Source organism: Marmota marmota, unplaced genomic scaffold, assembly GCF_001458135.2.
Source record: "Marmota marmota marmota unplaced genomic scaffold, marMar, whole genome shotgun sequence".
Taxonomy (NCBI): domain Eukaryota; kingdom Metazoa; phylum Chordata; class Mammalia; order Rodentia; family Sciuridae; genus Marmota; species Marmota marmota.
In genome coordinates, this window is record NW_026000327.1 from 2757415 (window position 1) to 2772608 (window position 15194).

Consider the following 15194-nt stretch of genomic DNA (forward strand, 5'->3'; position numbering starts at 1 on the left):
CCAAGAAATAGAAAGTCAAGCCTAAAACAATAATTAAGGCTTTCATCCATCCGACACAAATCATGCCCAATCTCATTTTTTTTTTCCTTTCCTTTTTGGTCCTTGAGATTGAACCAGGGCTACTCTATCAGTGAGATCCATCCCCGGCCCTTGTTTATTTCTCAGTCTGAGTCACCGTCATGTCAAATGGTTGAGAGCCTTGTGAAACTGATGAGGCTGGCCTCACACTTGTGATCCTCCTGCCTCAGACTCCCAAGTCGCTGGGATTTCCGGCATGTGCCTCTGCACCCAACCAACTCACACTAATTTTTATAGAACTTTTCTGAAATACCCATATGGCATTTTTTTTAACTTGATAACTTGGAGTTTAACACCATCCTGTGGTTAGGAACAGAGGTGGGATCTCTGATCTGATAAAATGGAGGTAGAAGCAATTTCTAGAGATATTAAGAATGCTCTTATATTTATTTAGATGAAAAGGTCGCTTGATATTTTGAAAACTCCAAGATCCTTGTTAGGATTCTCTGTTTAGACATAGAAGGTTTTAGGATTGCAAAAGCATCCTCTGTGCAGAGAAGATTCCCCGGTGAGATGGCCAGGAAAGTGCTCAACAGTTGTGGGACAGATGCTGGACAAACAGACAGCATTTTCAGTGCCATGGATTGCAGAGGGCGGGACCGTGTGCGAGTGGGCATGTTCCCATCCACCACCCTAGGGAGACCTCTCTGCCGTCCAGGATCAGACCAGGGGATGTGTGAGGGCTTGGGATTGGATTGGCTCTTCTCGCTAGTTTTCTGAAGATGATGAGTTCCTCATTCAAAGTGGCTGGAAACAACATAGATATACGGTATATTCTAAAGAATGCGTTCACAGTGCCCAAATTGTGACGGTGAGCCACTTGTGTGGCAATGACTTCAAGTTGTGTTTGCAATCTGCGCGTGTGTCCCAATATTGTGCAGCAAAGACCACAAAGTAGGCATGGCTCTGTCCTCTCTCAAGTTCCTTGATGGACTGAGGTCCCAGTCCAGAATGACCAGCTAGTCCCTCTTCAGCAAACCCTAAGAAAATTCACAAGGAACAGCATATCGGCTTTGAAGCAATCATGGAGTGGTGAAATATGTTTCTCTTTTATTTTTTTTAGGGAGAAATGTGCTGACATGGAAAAGATCATCAAGTAGCCTTCCATGAAGGCATTTTGAAAGGCACCCGGGCTGAAGGACAGTGTCATGGTGAGTATTCACAATACGTATTGGCCAATCCAAGATGGCGGCCACCATGGTGCTGGCTACCCTGTGGGGCTGGAGAACCAGTGTCCATCTGGGCTGTGGGCTTTTTTGGATTGACTGTGGACAGGTTTCTGCATGGAGCTGAGGCCAGAGAGTTGAGTGCTTTTTTTACTGTAACATTGACAACTTCCATTCTTCTCTTGGGTCTTCCTTTACCCATTGGATTGGTGCTCAGATAGAAGATTGCAGTCCTGTCCCAATGTAATTTCCAGGAGGATGGGATTGGGATCTGTCTAGAGGATCGCCTGAAGGATTCAGGTCTGGGTTGGGGTTGGACATCAGATCTCTACCTCTTCTAAAGGAGAAAACTGTCCCTCAGGATGGATGTTGTCCCAGGATAATCGGCCACACCTGGGGGACACTAGAAACTCCAGTAATCAGGCCACTCAATCTTGAGCCCCTGCATTTGGTCAGTCTCCTTGTAACCCTTGGGTCCTCCATGGCTCTGACATCAGGGAGAGATGTCCTCAAAGAGTCTTTAGGCTGCAGGTTGGGAGGAGCATTTCCAGAGTGTGACCTTGACCTTGGGTATTTATTATTTTTTTAATGTTTTCATTTTCTTTTCTTGACAAGAGGAGATAATTGGATACCTAACCTGTTGCCTTCTAAGAATTGAAAATGCTGTGCCCCGTGCCTGTGCTCATGTTTCTATGACGCCCAAGTTTTCCAGGGAAGGGGAACGAGGCTTGAAGAATTCTATCATATCGGTGTGAGCGGGAAATTATCACTAGTGCGGAAAATGCCTGATCTGAATTAAAATACATTGGACCCTTTGTATCCAACGTTTCTGCTCCAGGTGACGCATCCAAGCTCAGATCAAAAATATCTGATAAAATTGCGTTCATCTGAACACGTATCCACGGTTGGTCATTATTCCTGAAGTGATACAGGGTGATGATATTTACGTGGCATTTTTAATAGCATTATTATAAGTCATCTAGAGACGGTCGAGTGTGTTCAGGAGGACGTGTGCAGGCTATGAGGACTGTGTCGACAGGAAACACTGGGTACTCCATAATTGCATATGGCAGGTCTTACAGATGAATCTGCTGGCTGAAAGTGTACGCATGCATTTCACTTGAATCCCACAGAAATCCTCAGAGAGGCACGTCTTTTAGGGTCCTTAGCTTCTTTTATCCCACTCTGCTCCCTGCAAATGAGTCCCTACAGTGCTTTCCTGGCTGGTCATCTTTTCTTCAAGCCATTCTCTCAGTGGGCGGTGTGCAAGTTGTGCACAGTTCTTTCCCACCACGGGAAGGGTGCATTGAGAGACAGCCACAAAGCAAAACCCTGGAAGTCTCTGAGCCCTGCTGACTGAACTCCGTCCGTGCATTATCCGCCTGGTGAAATCAGACTCGTTTGGGGGCAACTGCTTTGGAAACCTAGTTGAGTTCTTGACAGTAATGGTAAACCATGACCAGTTCATTTGGAGTGTCCATAAGGACAATTTGGAATTCCCTAGTATGACTTCTTCTCCCCAAAGAGCCACATGCAGAGTGCCTCTCTGTCATACAAGGCACCAATGAGTGACTCTGCTCTGTCCTGTTGGTGCAGATCTCTTGGAAGTTCATCCTTCCTCCCTCTGCTCACCTGTTGTAGCATAAACACCTCTGGTTATCTGAGAACCGAAGAGTCCTTGGGCCATTTGAACTGGGCCCACTCTCTCTCATTCTACCCTATTCATTTGTTGCCATTTCAGAGGGATCCAGAATGTCAGACACATGTTTCTGATGCAGGCTGAGGTCCACTCAGACCTCGAGATCCTTTACATGATCTAGAAAACTGCAAACAGGATAGAACCCAAGCAAAGAGAGATGGGTAGGAAATGTTTATGGCGTACTCTTGTTAGCCATCCGTAGTAGAAACATTTCATGATTCAAATTCTGGACTCTTTTCCCCAAACTCAAATATTTGAAAGGATCATGTTATGTTTCAATCTATTCCCAAATCAGTACTCACGGATTTTCATGGTTCAGCTGCCAACTCCCACCCTACACAGGCAGCATCTATGACTGTGTTGCTTAAATATGGGTTTCTGGCCAATTTTCTCATCAATTTTTAGGCTACAACTAAAACATACCTGTCAAAATGGAGACGTCCAATGTGGAAATTATTTTTCTTAGTTGACAAGATGATTCATCATCTGTTTTTTTTGTGTGTGTGTATTTTGTACACATTTTTATAAATTTTATCAAAGGTATTTAAATGAGAATCCCATGAACATAGACATTCTCATCAGAATATATACATATGGCTATATAGAGAGTCAGTCACACATCATATGACACATCCTAGGAATTCCACTGTCTTGATGGAATCAGGCTGCCCCCATAGAAGGGAAAATGGTAGCCGTAGGTGGAGAAAGGGGCTCTGTCCATGGGTGAGCCACAGCTCCTCGTGCCATGGCTCCTACTCTGAGACCCAAAGGAACATCACATAAAGTGCACAGTCGAGGGCAGCAGAGAAGATTGTCTCCACTGTGACGGTGTCTCACCTTAGGGCTGTGCTGTGGGGAGGCTGTTGTGACATTCTGAGGTGAGCTTTGGTTAGGAATGGGTCCAGATGGACAGCCAGTGGATGGACAGCACAGCTAGATGGACAGCCAGTGATAAATGATGTGTTCTTGCCTCACAATCTTTTTGTAAAAAAAAAAAAAAAAGAAAAAGAAAGTGTGCGTTTTGCAGGATCACATTGGTCCTGCAGTCACACATGTGCATACAGTAACAATGTCTGTTTCATTCTATTATCTTTCCTATCCCCACGTCCCCTCCCCTCCCCTCCCATCACTTCCCTCCACCTAATCTAAGATAACGCTATTCTTCCCTAGTGCCTCCCTGCTTTATTGTGAATTAGCATCTGCATAGTAGAGACAACATTCAGCCTTTGGTTTTGTGGGATTGGCGTATTTCATTTAGCCTGATATTCTCCAGCTCCACCCATTTACCTGCAAATTCCATCACTTCACTCTTCTTTAAGGCCGAGTAATATTCCATTGAGTATGTATACCGCATGTTCTTTATCCATTCATCTATCGAGGGAAACCTAGGTTGGGTTCGTGGTCTAGCTATTGTGAATTGAGCTGCTATAAACATGGATGTGGCTGTGACCCTATTGTGTGCTGATTTTAAGTCCATTGGGTATAAACCAAGGAGTGGGATAGCTGGGTCCAATGGTGGATCCATTCCCAGCTTTCAGAGGAAATCTCCATCCTGATTTCCAGAGTGGCTGCACCAATTTGCAGTCTGACCAGCCGTGTGCAGCAATCTTAAGAACCTCTTTCAGTAAGCGGCGAAAACTCCCTGGCTGTTTAGTTAGAATAACTCCCGTTCAGCGGTGTCCAGATGGTTCACAGCATCAAATTGCACAGGAGGAGCACGGAGTAGGGAGAAGGCATGAATCTGCATCTTCTGATCTCTCTCTCTCCCTCTCTTCTTTTAAAGCCACTGGTGCTCAATCAAGGGGGATCCACTCTATAATGTATAGCGTGTAGCAGAAAAATGCATGCACCTGTGGGTGAGGACATCCATGTATACAAAGTCTGCTCCCAAGTGGCTGAATTTCCATGACTAGTTTTCCGATTTGTCTAGATCCTAAAGAGTTTCTGAATTCACTCCCTTGTAATGTGAAAAAGCAGGAGTTACAAAATCAGAACAAAAATGGCCTGAGAGTTACAAATAATTGACTCTATGAATTCTTGAAAAATTCAACTTATGCCATTTTAATAAAATTTTCTATGTACAGTCGACCAAACACGTTCTGATTTCATAATCACTGTTTAGGGAGTCAATTTTCCCTGGGTTTCTATGGTAGTTTGGAATAGTCTTGGAATTTACCTTTTAAGATTAATAGTTTGGAATATTTTACTCATTTTTTTCATTGCTGTGAACAAAAGACCTGATAAGAACATCTTAGAGGAGGAGACATTCATCTGGGGCTCATGGTGTCCGAGGTTCAGTCCATGGTTGGCCGACTCCATGGCTCTGGCCCAAGGGGAGCAGAACAACATGGCGGCAGGGCCTGGAGGAGGAGAGCAGCTCAGGACAGGGCACCAGGGAGCAGAGAGAGCACTGCTCACCAGGGACAGGACAGAGACCCCCAAGGCACAGCCCAGGGACCCCCTCCTCCAGCCACACCCCACCTGCTGCAGCCACCACCCAGTGAGTCCATCCAAGTGGATTAATCCACTATCAGGTTACACCTCTCATAACCCGATCATTTCACCTCTAAACTTTCTAGCTTTGTCTGACACTGGAGCCTTTCAGGGGCAACTTCATATCCAAACCACAACCGTGATCTTATGTTAGGATTAATTTTATTGCAGTGATAACATGGTCAGATTCAAAATTGATGGTCAGGAAAAAACATCCCTTCCTGGTGTTCCTGAAACCTAGCTTCCATTTCTAAGTCAGGGAATCCAAGGGTGTCCCAGGAGAGAGGACGTCCAGTATTATATGGAGCATCATGTGTGCTGATGTGGAGGATTCTGGGGATAAGGCACTTCTGAGACCAGCCAATTTGCATGTTGAGATCCTTTATAGTGCACTTAGTTGCACACATATTACCCAATGTCATCGTTTACTAAACCGTTTGTGATTTAATGTAGCTGTGCAAATCAGTCTGACACAGGGACCCTTGAGTTGTTTGGAATCCAGCGACTGAATAAAAATTTGACGGTATTCAAATGCTACCACAAAGGCATCTAAGATATGAAGGACATTTCCAACGAAGAAATCGGGATAAATTGTGCTTGAAATATCTGTCTGGTTCTGGTGATAAATCCCCTCCACTTAGTGGGAGAAAAACACATAAATTCCAAGAATTGAACAAAAAAAATGTTTTCTCTTTTCCTAGCTGTGGAGCCTGTTGGAATTAATAAGAGTATTTTGTTTTCTTGGAAATACAAAGACAAGTTGAACATAGCTTTTCAGCTAAAGTGAAGTTTTCATATTTACCTTTTAAGGTTAGCACCGGATGGGGATTTTTTAAAGGTGTGACTATCAGGAGCTGGGGTGGAGCTCAGGCATGGAGCGCACAGGCTGCACAGTAGGTGCAGGGTCTGGGGTCTATCCCTAGCTCTGCACACACAGAAAAAAAATGTGCACAATTACAAAAACTTCAACATTTAATCTTTTTTATATAAACCGCAGAGGCTGGATGGAGGCACCCTGAGGTCGATACGTGATCCTTTTTCTCTTTCCTTTACTGACACCCCATGAGGATAGCAGTCCCACACGTGAAAGCTGAAAAATGTTTGCCAAATAAATGGGAAGGACACTCTGAGATAGTAAAAAAGATACTGATGAAGTGAAAAGAGAAAACAAATATATTATTCCATTCATTCTTCAAAGCATTTCCTCCCACTATTTCTCATTGTTTATTGCACTGAAATGAAAGCTCATGTGGCCATTGTTTATTTGGCTACCACGAAGGAGAGTTTCATGTCCCTTGGTTGATGATCCTGAGGTCAAAAGTCCTGAAAAACCAATCCTTTGGGTCTGTCTGCTCCTCAGGGACCATTTCTCACAAAATCCCAGAAGGAAGATGGCGGACACAGGACTTCTGCCAGAGCAGAGGAGGCCCAGGATGGAGGTCCCTGGATTCCTCAAACCCATGCCTCTGGGGGTCAGGACCTTGGGATGCTGTGTACAGGATGGAGGGAAAGGAAGACCATCCTTCTCAAGGGGGTGACTCTCCTTAAGGGGAGACTTGGCTTTGTTCCTAGCCCCTCCCACTAATGCGGTCACTTCCTATCTGCCCTGTTTTTTAGCCCCTCCTACTAATGAGGTCACTTCCTATGTGTTCTGTTTTCTTCAGTCCTTCCCATTAATGAGGTCACTTCCTATGTGCTCTGTTTTTTTCAGTCCTTCCCATTAATGAGGTCACTTCCTATGTGCACTGTTTTTTTCAGCCCTTCCCACCAATGATGTCACTTCCTGTCTGCTAGTCTCCTCAGATATCTTGCATCTGGGAGGACACAGAATGGGAGATGCATTTAGTAGCTGATTGTTGATATGTATTTTCATCCCATGCAGAAAGCCAATTTCCCTTTCATTTTCCTTTATTCTTATAATTATGATCATTACTACCTTTGAATAATAAACTTTATTAGACCTAAACACTTAAAAGGAAAATCTGTAGGTAGCTTTGACTGAACAAGATGGGGTTAAATCTGGTATTTTTTTTTCTCATTTTGATTGAAAAAAAAAAAACTGTTGTTCCTCCTTTGGAGGAGCAAAATATTGACAAAGATGCTCTATAATTAATATAAATCTTATGAGCTTCCCCCCCACCCCACCCAAAGATTCAATTAGGTGTAAATGTGTAGCAAATGCTAATATTGCTGCCCATGGTCTGTATTAAAACCATCTATCTTGAGCTCATGGTAATCCAGTTAGTAAGTACAACTGATGTCTTGTGTCTTTTGTATTTTTGCAAATAAAATAAAATGCTTTTTATGGTGTGGGTCCCCACCCGCCCCCGTCCTCAGGCCAAGGGGTCCATATGAGAACGGAAATTTAATAAATGGGTGTATCTCGTTAAATGAATCATCTTGCACTTTTTATAAGTCATTTATGCATAAGGTAATTTTGTTTGATCGCTGGAGGAGAAAAATGAATTTGGCTTTGAATAAATGCTAATGTCCCTGTACATATACAGGATAAGCCAAATGTGGCCTGATTGGCAACCCAGCTTTTGCAAACAAATTTTATTTTTTTTAAGAAACCAACCATACTCTCTCATTGGTGTCTTCCTCTGTGTCTCTCTGTCACCATAGTCCCAGAGTTGAAAAGCTTCCGTAAAGACCAAATGATTTCCCCAGCCCAAGATGTTTATCATTGACTGTTTACAGAAATGTTGGCCAATCCATACTTTCTGGCACGCTTGGATCTTTCTGTGGGTGTGAAGCCGGATCGCGGTGAACCTCTTGGGTTCAGAGACTAATGCATCTATGCATGAATTATTAAAAGTCAGTTTTAGTATAGAGTCAATATTATTCACAGTGAAATCTATTGATTCCTCTACTCTAGAGCTCATGGGGCACCATCTTGGATCTTTTCTTCTTGCTCCAATACCTTTGTTTCATGATGCAGAAGAAACGTGGGGTTCATTATCAAGCAGATTGGTCATGGGACGCCATCTTGAATCTTTTCTTCTTGCTCCAATACCTTTGGTTCATGATGCAGAAGAAGGGATCCATCCGTGATGAAGCAGAAGCAGTCACTGGGATTTTTTATTGTGTTTTGCTGAACCGTTTAATGAAGCAGATGTCGCACAGTTAAAAATCACAGGGGTTCCCTCATTCCCTTTCTTTGTGAGAGTTGGAGAGAGGTGATTCTGACTCAGCAGGTGTCCCCGAAGAGGATAATTAGTATCAATGGGGAACCAGGTGGTTTTCTCTTTGCCTGGTGTGTGGTTCGATGTCTCACCTGGTGTGCGGTGGACCGTTTGTAAATATTAACTAAATATATTTTAGATACAGATGACTGAGGATCAATTACCTAAAAGTCTTCCTTTCTTTCTTCACTCTCCACAATGAGTCTGGAAAACACACCATCCTAAGTATTGTGGGGTCATGGGGAATGACACCATTAGGACTTTGCTGAAGCACATTGTAGGGTTATCTACCTGGAAAACATGCATTTATTCTTCCTGGAATGGGGGTCCCTCTTTCCCTTAGGGGAACCTTTGCTGTTTTCTTTTTTTAGGGGGTTGGAAATTTTGATACAGAACATTCATGCTGTCACTCGGTACCATAGGGCAGTCCATGTAGGAGATTTTCTCTGAATGTGTTGGTGAAGGCCAGTTGACCTCAACTCAATCATTTAAGAGGAAGTAGAACACGTTCCACTTGGGGACAATTTGCCATGAAGTCCATGTCCTGGCGGAGCAGCTCACATTGAGTTAGTGACCTTGCACTAATTCCCTAACCTGTATCCAGCTGAGCAGGGAATAGAATGAGCCTGGGCAATACCTGTTTTGTCCACCAGGGGCATGGCGCCATTTTGTGCCTGAAGCTGTTCTGCGTTTTCATTCAGAGATGACCAACCACATGAGTGGAGTCCTTTCATCTTGTTCAGAAAAATCCTTCTGAGGGTCTTTCCCATTAGGAGGGGAAATAGAATAATGTTGACTTGTGTTACTTATGTTTCTGTTTGCCTTCATTGTATGCTCACAGGAAATTTTCTTCATTGAATGTTGGGAATCTGGTTGGAGAAGAACCGCAGTGCAATATTTTAGGGCATGTTTCTGGAGGTGATTTGGAGCAGTTGGGAACTGAGTCTGAGACCTCTCTTGCCACCTTTGTCCTGGTCCCGTATGTGCACAAATGAATATTACGCTATTTAGCATTGACTTCTCTGTACTTAACTCTTCTGAGCGGACTACAATTTTAGCTGCTGCATTTTCTATTATTTAGAAAATGCAAACCTTCGTTGGGGAATGCTTAGTCTTTCACTTGTCTTTAGGGGTAATTGATTGGCTTTTTCCAGATTATGCCATTCTTGGGAAAAGGTTAACAAATAAAATCTGGCCAATTAAAAATCTCAACTAATTTAATTCTTCGGATATGATGTCATAGGCTACACTTTTCAATGTTTAAACCAGGTACAGATGCGTCTCCACTTAACAATGGGGTAGTGTCCTCAGAAACCCATTTTAAGTAGGAAATACCATCTGTATATGGCTCAAAATAAAATTGAGTACCAAGCTGAAGCAAATAATTCTTGATGGTAATTTCATGCTTAGAAAAAGCACATTATATTTAAAAAGCACATTATATTCTGTGCAACCACAGAACTCATCCTCTGGTTTGACCACGCCTTGGCATTCTCTATGATTTCTTTGGTTAAGTCTTAGAATAGTTCTCTGAAGCCAAGTATAGTGGCACACACCTGTAATCCCAGCAATTTGGGAGGCTGAGGCAGGAGGATTACAAGTTTGAGGTCAGCCTCATCAAACTTCACTAGACTCTGTCTCAAAATAAAAAGTAAAAAGAGCTGGGAATATGATTCAGTGTTAGAGTATCTCTGGGTTCCACCCCCAGTACCCCCAAAATAATAATACTAAATAAATAAACAGGAACATGTCTCTGAAATGATGTGGCACCAACCATTTAATTATTTATTTCAAACGTTTTAAAAGAGGAGAAATAGCACTGAAACCGTAGTGACTGCTGGAATATCCAACCAGAATCTGAAACATTCAATGATACATTCAAGGCAACCTTATCAACTTGCCAAATGAGCAGACGATACTTGTAGTCATTCTCGGCAGAGGCGCCATCTTGATTTTCTGTAGTGGAACCAATTGGCTGCGACGATTCCTTAAGAGGGAATTGAAGTAATTTGTTCCTGGGTTTGCATGATTTGGGGAAGCAATTTCAATATTATTGGACTGATGCGTTGCAAATTCATTCACCGAGTGGTACGTGCTCTTTCCCCAGGTGTCTTCCACAAAGTGCATTTAGTGGATCTCTCCAGGGGGTGGGTGACCTTCAGTTGAATCCTCTCTCCTCTTCCTTCTTGCTTGTTCCATCTCCCCTGCGATGTCCATCCCACCCTCAGTTCATGGTGGTCCTTGAGTCTGGAAGAGTCACCCATGTGAATACAGATGACGCCTTGGATGGCAGGTCCCAGGGCTTCCTTTTCTAGCTTATGCATGGCTCTCTCTGTGTCTCTATGCTCTCTAGGAGGTGGGTCGAACCACAGGGTCTTCTAGAACCAGCAATGCTCAGTCTCAAAGTCCCTGTCTCTGTGAATGCCGCCCCCTGTCTCTTAGCTGACCTTTCTTCCAGCCACTGAGCTCTTCAGGACTCCATGCACAGCCGAGGGTCACGTGTCAGGTAGAATTTAGTGACTCGGGGGATTATAGAGACAATTCCTTATTCAGGAGAACACCTCCATGATAAATATATCAGTTTTTTTTTTCTTGGTTGTAATAGCACCATACAACAGCCTGAATGAATTCAAAACAAAAAGAGGATTATTTGGACTCACTTGGAATTCCAATGTCCTTATGGTTTGGATCTGGAATGTCCCCAAAGCTCATGTGTTGAAACCATGGTGCCCAGTGGAACAAGGCTCCAAGATGAGATTTTGAGCAATGATTATGTCATGAGGGCTCTGACCTCATCAGTGGATTAATCCACTTGGTGAATTAATCCACTTGATGAATTAATCCATTTATGGTTGAATGAACTTCTGGAAGCTGGGACCTCGTTGCAGGAACTAGGTCATCTGGGGTATCCCCTGGAAGGACTTTTCTTCTTCCTCATCTCCCTGTTTTCCTCTGCATCACTTCATGAACTGAGCTGCTTTCCTTCTCCACACTCTTCCACCATATTGGTACCATGGAGCCACCAGCTGTCTGGATCCTCTGGAAGCATGAGCCAAAATAAATCTTTCCTCCTTCAGGTTGTGCTTCCCAGATATTTTGGCCACAGAGATGCAAAGCTGATTGAGACCAATATCAAGGGCTTCCTGGTGATGTCCTTCTGAACAGACAAGTGTTCCCAGGATCCTGACGTGGGGAGAGGCAGGGAACATGTGTACCTGTGTGTGTCTCTCTTCTGGTCCTTCTTCTTCTCCTTCTCCTTCTCCTTCTCCTTCTCCTTCTTCTTCTTCTTCACCAGGACTTGAACTCAGGGGCCCTTGACCCCTGAGCCCCGTCCCCAGCCTTATTTTGCATTTTATTTAGAGACAGGGTCTCCCTGAGTTGCTTACGGCCTCCCTATGGATGAGGCTGGCTTTGAACTCACGGTCCTCCTGCCTCAGCCTCCTGGGCCACTAGGATGACTGGTGCGCCACTGCGCCTGGCTCTTGTCCTTTTAAAACCACCAGATGCTATCATGCGGCTGCACCCTGATGACCTTAACTAACCCTAATCACTTCTCCAAGACCCTATCTCTGAAAATCAGTCAAATTCACTTAAATGTCTTAATTACGTAACAGACGGGAAAAAAAATCTCCTGGGTATAGAAACTGCCTGATATTAACGTGAGCAGGGGGCCTATCTATTCACTGTGCTCCCTGCACCAATTATTTATTGGATTAATTTTTAAATAACACGGCAATAGTCGAGATCATGGCTACAGTTAACAGGTGGTTAATACCTCGTGGTCTTGCATTCCTGTTGGGTAGCGTGTGAGTCTGTGCCTAACGGTAGGATCAGGGATTTCTGAAGAAGGCACTAAATGCTCAAGGGCTCTTTGTAGCATCTCATGAAACGTTTAAACACCCCCAAGACAAGTCGAGTGTTCCCAGAGCCCTCAGTGCCCTTCATGGTACTAGCCACTGATTCCCAGGGACAGGGAGAATTCCGTCCCATCTTGAGCCCAGAGATGGATGGTTGCTGTCATTTAGAGAAACAGCAGCAGCATCTCGATGCTCCTTAATGCAATATTCTCCCCTCCATGAAGAATGCTTTCCTTTCACCTCCGGAAAAATGAAGAGCATCGTTGTAGACACAGACGGATAAGTGGGTGCTGCTAGATCTGCCTCGGCTCTGGGGAGATACTGAAGACAAATGCTTTGAAGACAACATCCAGAAAAGAAAGTTTACATTTTCTGTTTTAAAAAAACGCTGTAGGCTGTTTGGACCTTGGGCAGGTCACGGGAGGAATTGCTGAACTGGGGTTGATTGCAAGGTCTGATCGCTCTCTCTTTTAAGGAGAGGCAGAGCCGATTTCTTTGTCTTACCCAAATTCGGTGGCTGGTTTATTTATATATGAAGAGCAAAAATGTGCCTTCACGGACAGCAAACTGCAACCAACTCTCGTGCATTGAATCCCAGGGTGTTGAATTTGCATTTTGGAGCTATTTCTTGAGGAAGCTTTGGTCGGTTGGCATTGTCTTCAGGGTCATTCCCTTAGCCCCTTTGTTCTCCCTTAACCTCTTTGAAGTTCCACAGCTACCAAAGGGGGACCAATTGGTTAAGGGCTCACATTGAATGGTCTCCAGCTAAATCCAGTGAATTGATGGAGACCTCCTTGGGGCTGGACGTTAATTTGAGCAGGTGTCCACTAACAGCTGGACCAAGGAACCATATGCAATCAGGGGACAGGGACCAAGAAGGAAATAAAGAAAGGGGGAGGGAGGACAAGACGGGGACCTCATGCCACCGCCCCAGGAGTTGGTAACAGCCCGGCTGCTTCTCCACCTTCTGTCCTCTGCAAGGGACCGCTCTCTGGATTCGGGGTATGGCTACCATTTTGGAATCGGCTTCTTGCTCAGTGAAGAGACCACCCGCTTCCTCCAGCTGGGGGTCCTGAGAGAATTTGCTGCAGGGTCCCATAAAAATATATATAATACAAATGCATATATTTTACTTTAGATGGACATGTAGTATTTCATCTTTCATTTCCAGGGACTTTTGTGATACCATTGGAGTCACCCAGATGACCCAGTGTGATCCCCCCACATCAGGGTCTGTTGCCATCTGAACCTTCTTTCCTCTGGGTCACATGTAGGGAGAAAGGGGACGGCCCCTATGCCCTCTTAAGCTTCCCAATAGGCTGGTCCATAAGAGAAACAGACACCAAAATCCATAGGATTTCAATGACCTTCAATTTCAATGACCTTCAGTTTCAATGACCTTCAATAGGGTCTTCAATGACCTTCATTCAAACTAGGCGGGTTGGAGGATCCCCTTATGATCAGCTCCACACACAAAGTTGGGTGGAACCGTAAGACTGTTAAACTATATGGCCAGCTTCGGGAAAAGGGACTTCTGGATTCCCTGGCCACGTTGGAGGAGATGAATCCAAGTGTCTATGGCTTCCATCAAGGGTATATGAGAGTCAGGGTGGTTGGTTCGTCAGCTTCTCGTCACCGTGGCTAAAATCCTTGACAAGAACACCCTAGACAGGGAGGAAGATTTATTTTGGCTCACTGTTTTGGAGCTTCCCACTAGAGTCTTGTAAATCCGAGCCTGGGGGTTGCCTGCTGACCTTCCTTGGGAAGGAGCAGATACAGGACATTGGGCAGGAAATAAGGTGGAAAATAGGGCAACATGAATCTATAAGCCCTGAAACCATAATGTGCCAAAATGTTGAGCAATTTTGGTACAAACACGAGGCTCCGTTTTGTTCAAAAATCGAATTTGCATTCTTTCCTGTTAGTTTTTTAAACAAACAGACCTTGGATAACGCCGAGAACTCAAGGTGTCCAGAAACTGGTCTGCTCGGGATTCCTCATGGAAAAATGTGTATATATATTTGCCGAGGGCTAAGGGTCATGCATGGCTTGTGTGGGATCCCATCCTACCAAAGGGCAGAACCTACTGTTCTTGAATCGTAAAACAGAAGGTGCACTGGGAGAGAGAGCCCACGTCCCAAGTTTTGCACTTAGCAAAATTATGCTGCAAGACGCACTGGGCGAGGGTGTGCTTGCCAAAAGGGCTCCATCAGAGCTATTTTTAGAGTAGCATTTCCAGTATGGAAGACGGGAAGGTGGAAGGAGGGGCTTAGAAGTGCCCATTTTTCTGCAGACCGGCCAACTGCAGCCAGTTCTTTGCCCAGGGACCTTGTAGGAAGCCATGCAAACTTACACAGGGTTGGGTAGCTTGACACTGCCCGTCGATGTCACTGGGTTGCCCATCGAGGTCCCTTTATGTAGGGTAATGTACCTTTGAGGGCTGAGACCATTGCAATAGGCAGTTGGTTGGTGTCATAAAAACCTGCATCTCCTTCTTTGCTCTGAAGGTAAATATTTTCAACATGTCGGCGACCCCTCTCTGCTGGGGAACATCCATAGGGTCTCATTTTCTGTATGTGAAACCCTAAAATTGGAAACTGAATCCCGTGATAATGTTTACAGAGAAACTATTCAGTTTGGGTTTGCAGAGGATCTTGCTGCTAGATTTGTGTTTTAAGTCAAAGGGTCTAAGACGAGTCAGGATTCAGATTATAGT

The 15194-nt window shown here is 44.3% G+C and overlaps 1 protein-coding gene across 1 annotated transcript in view; it reads left to right on the plus strand.

The window, feature by feature from the left end:
• The window catches only part of Nlgn4x (neuroligin 4 X-linked), a 187762-nt gene that overhangs the window by 25766 nt on the left and 146802 nt on the right, over nucleotides 1-15194 (plus strand). The window contains exon 3 of the mRNA XM_048797403.1: nucleotides 1142-1229. The gene's annotated coding sequence lies outside the window, so the exon portion shown is untranslated. The remainder of the gene's footprint in view (nucleotides 1-1141; nucleotides 1230-15194) is intronic.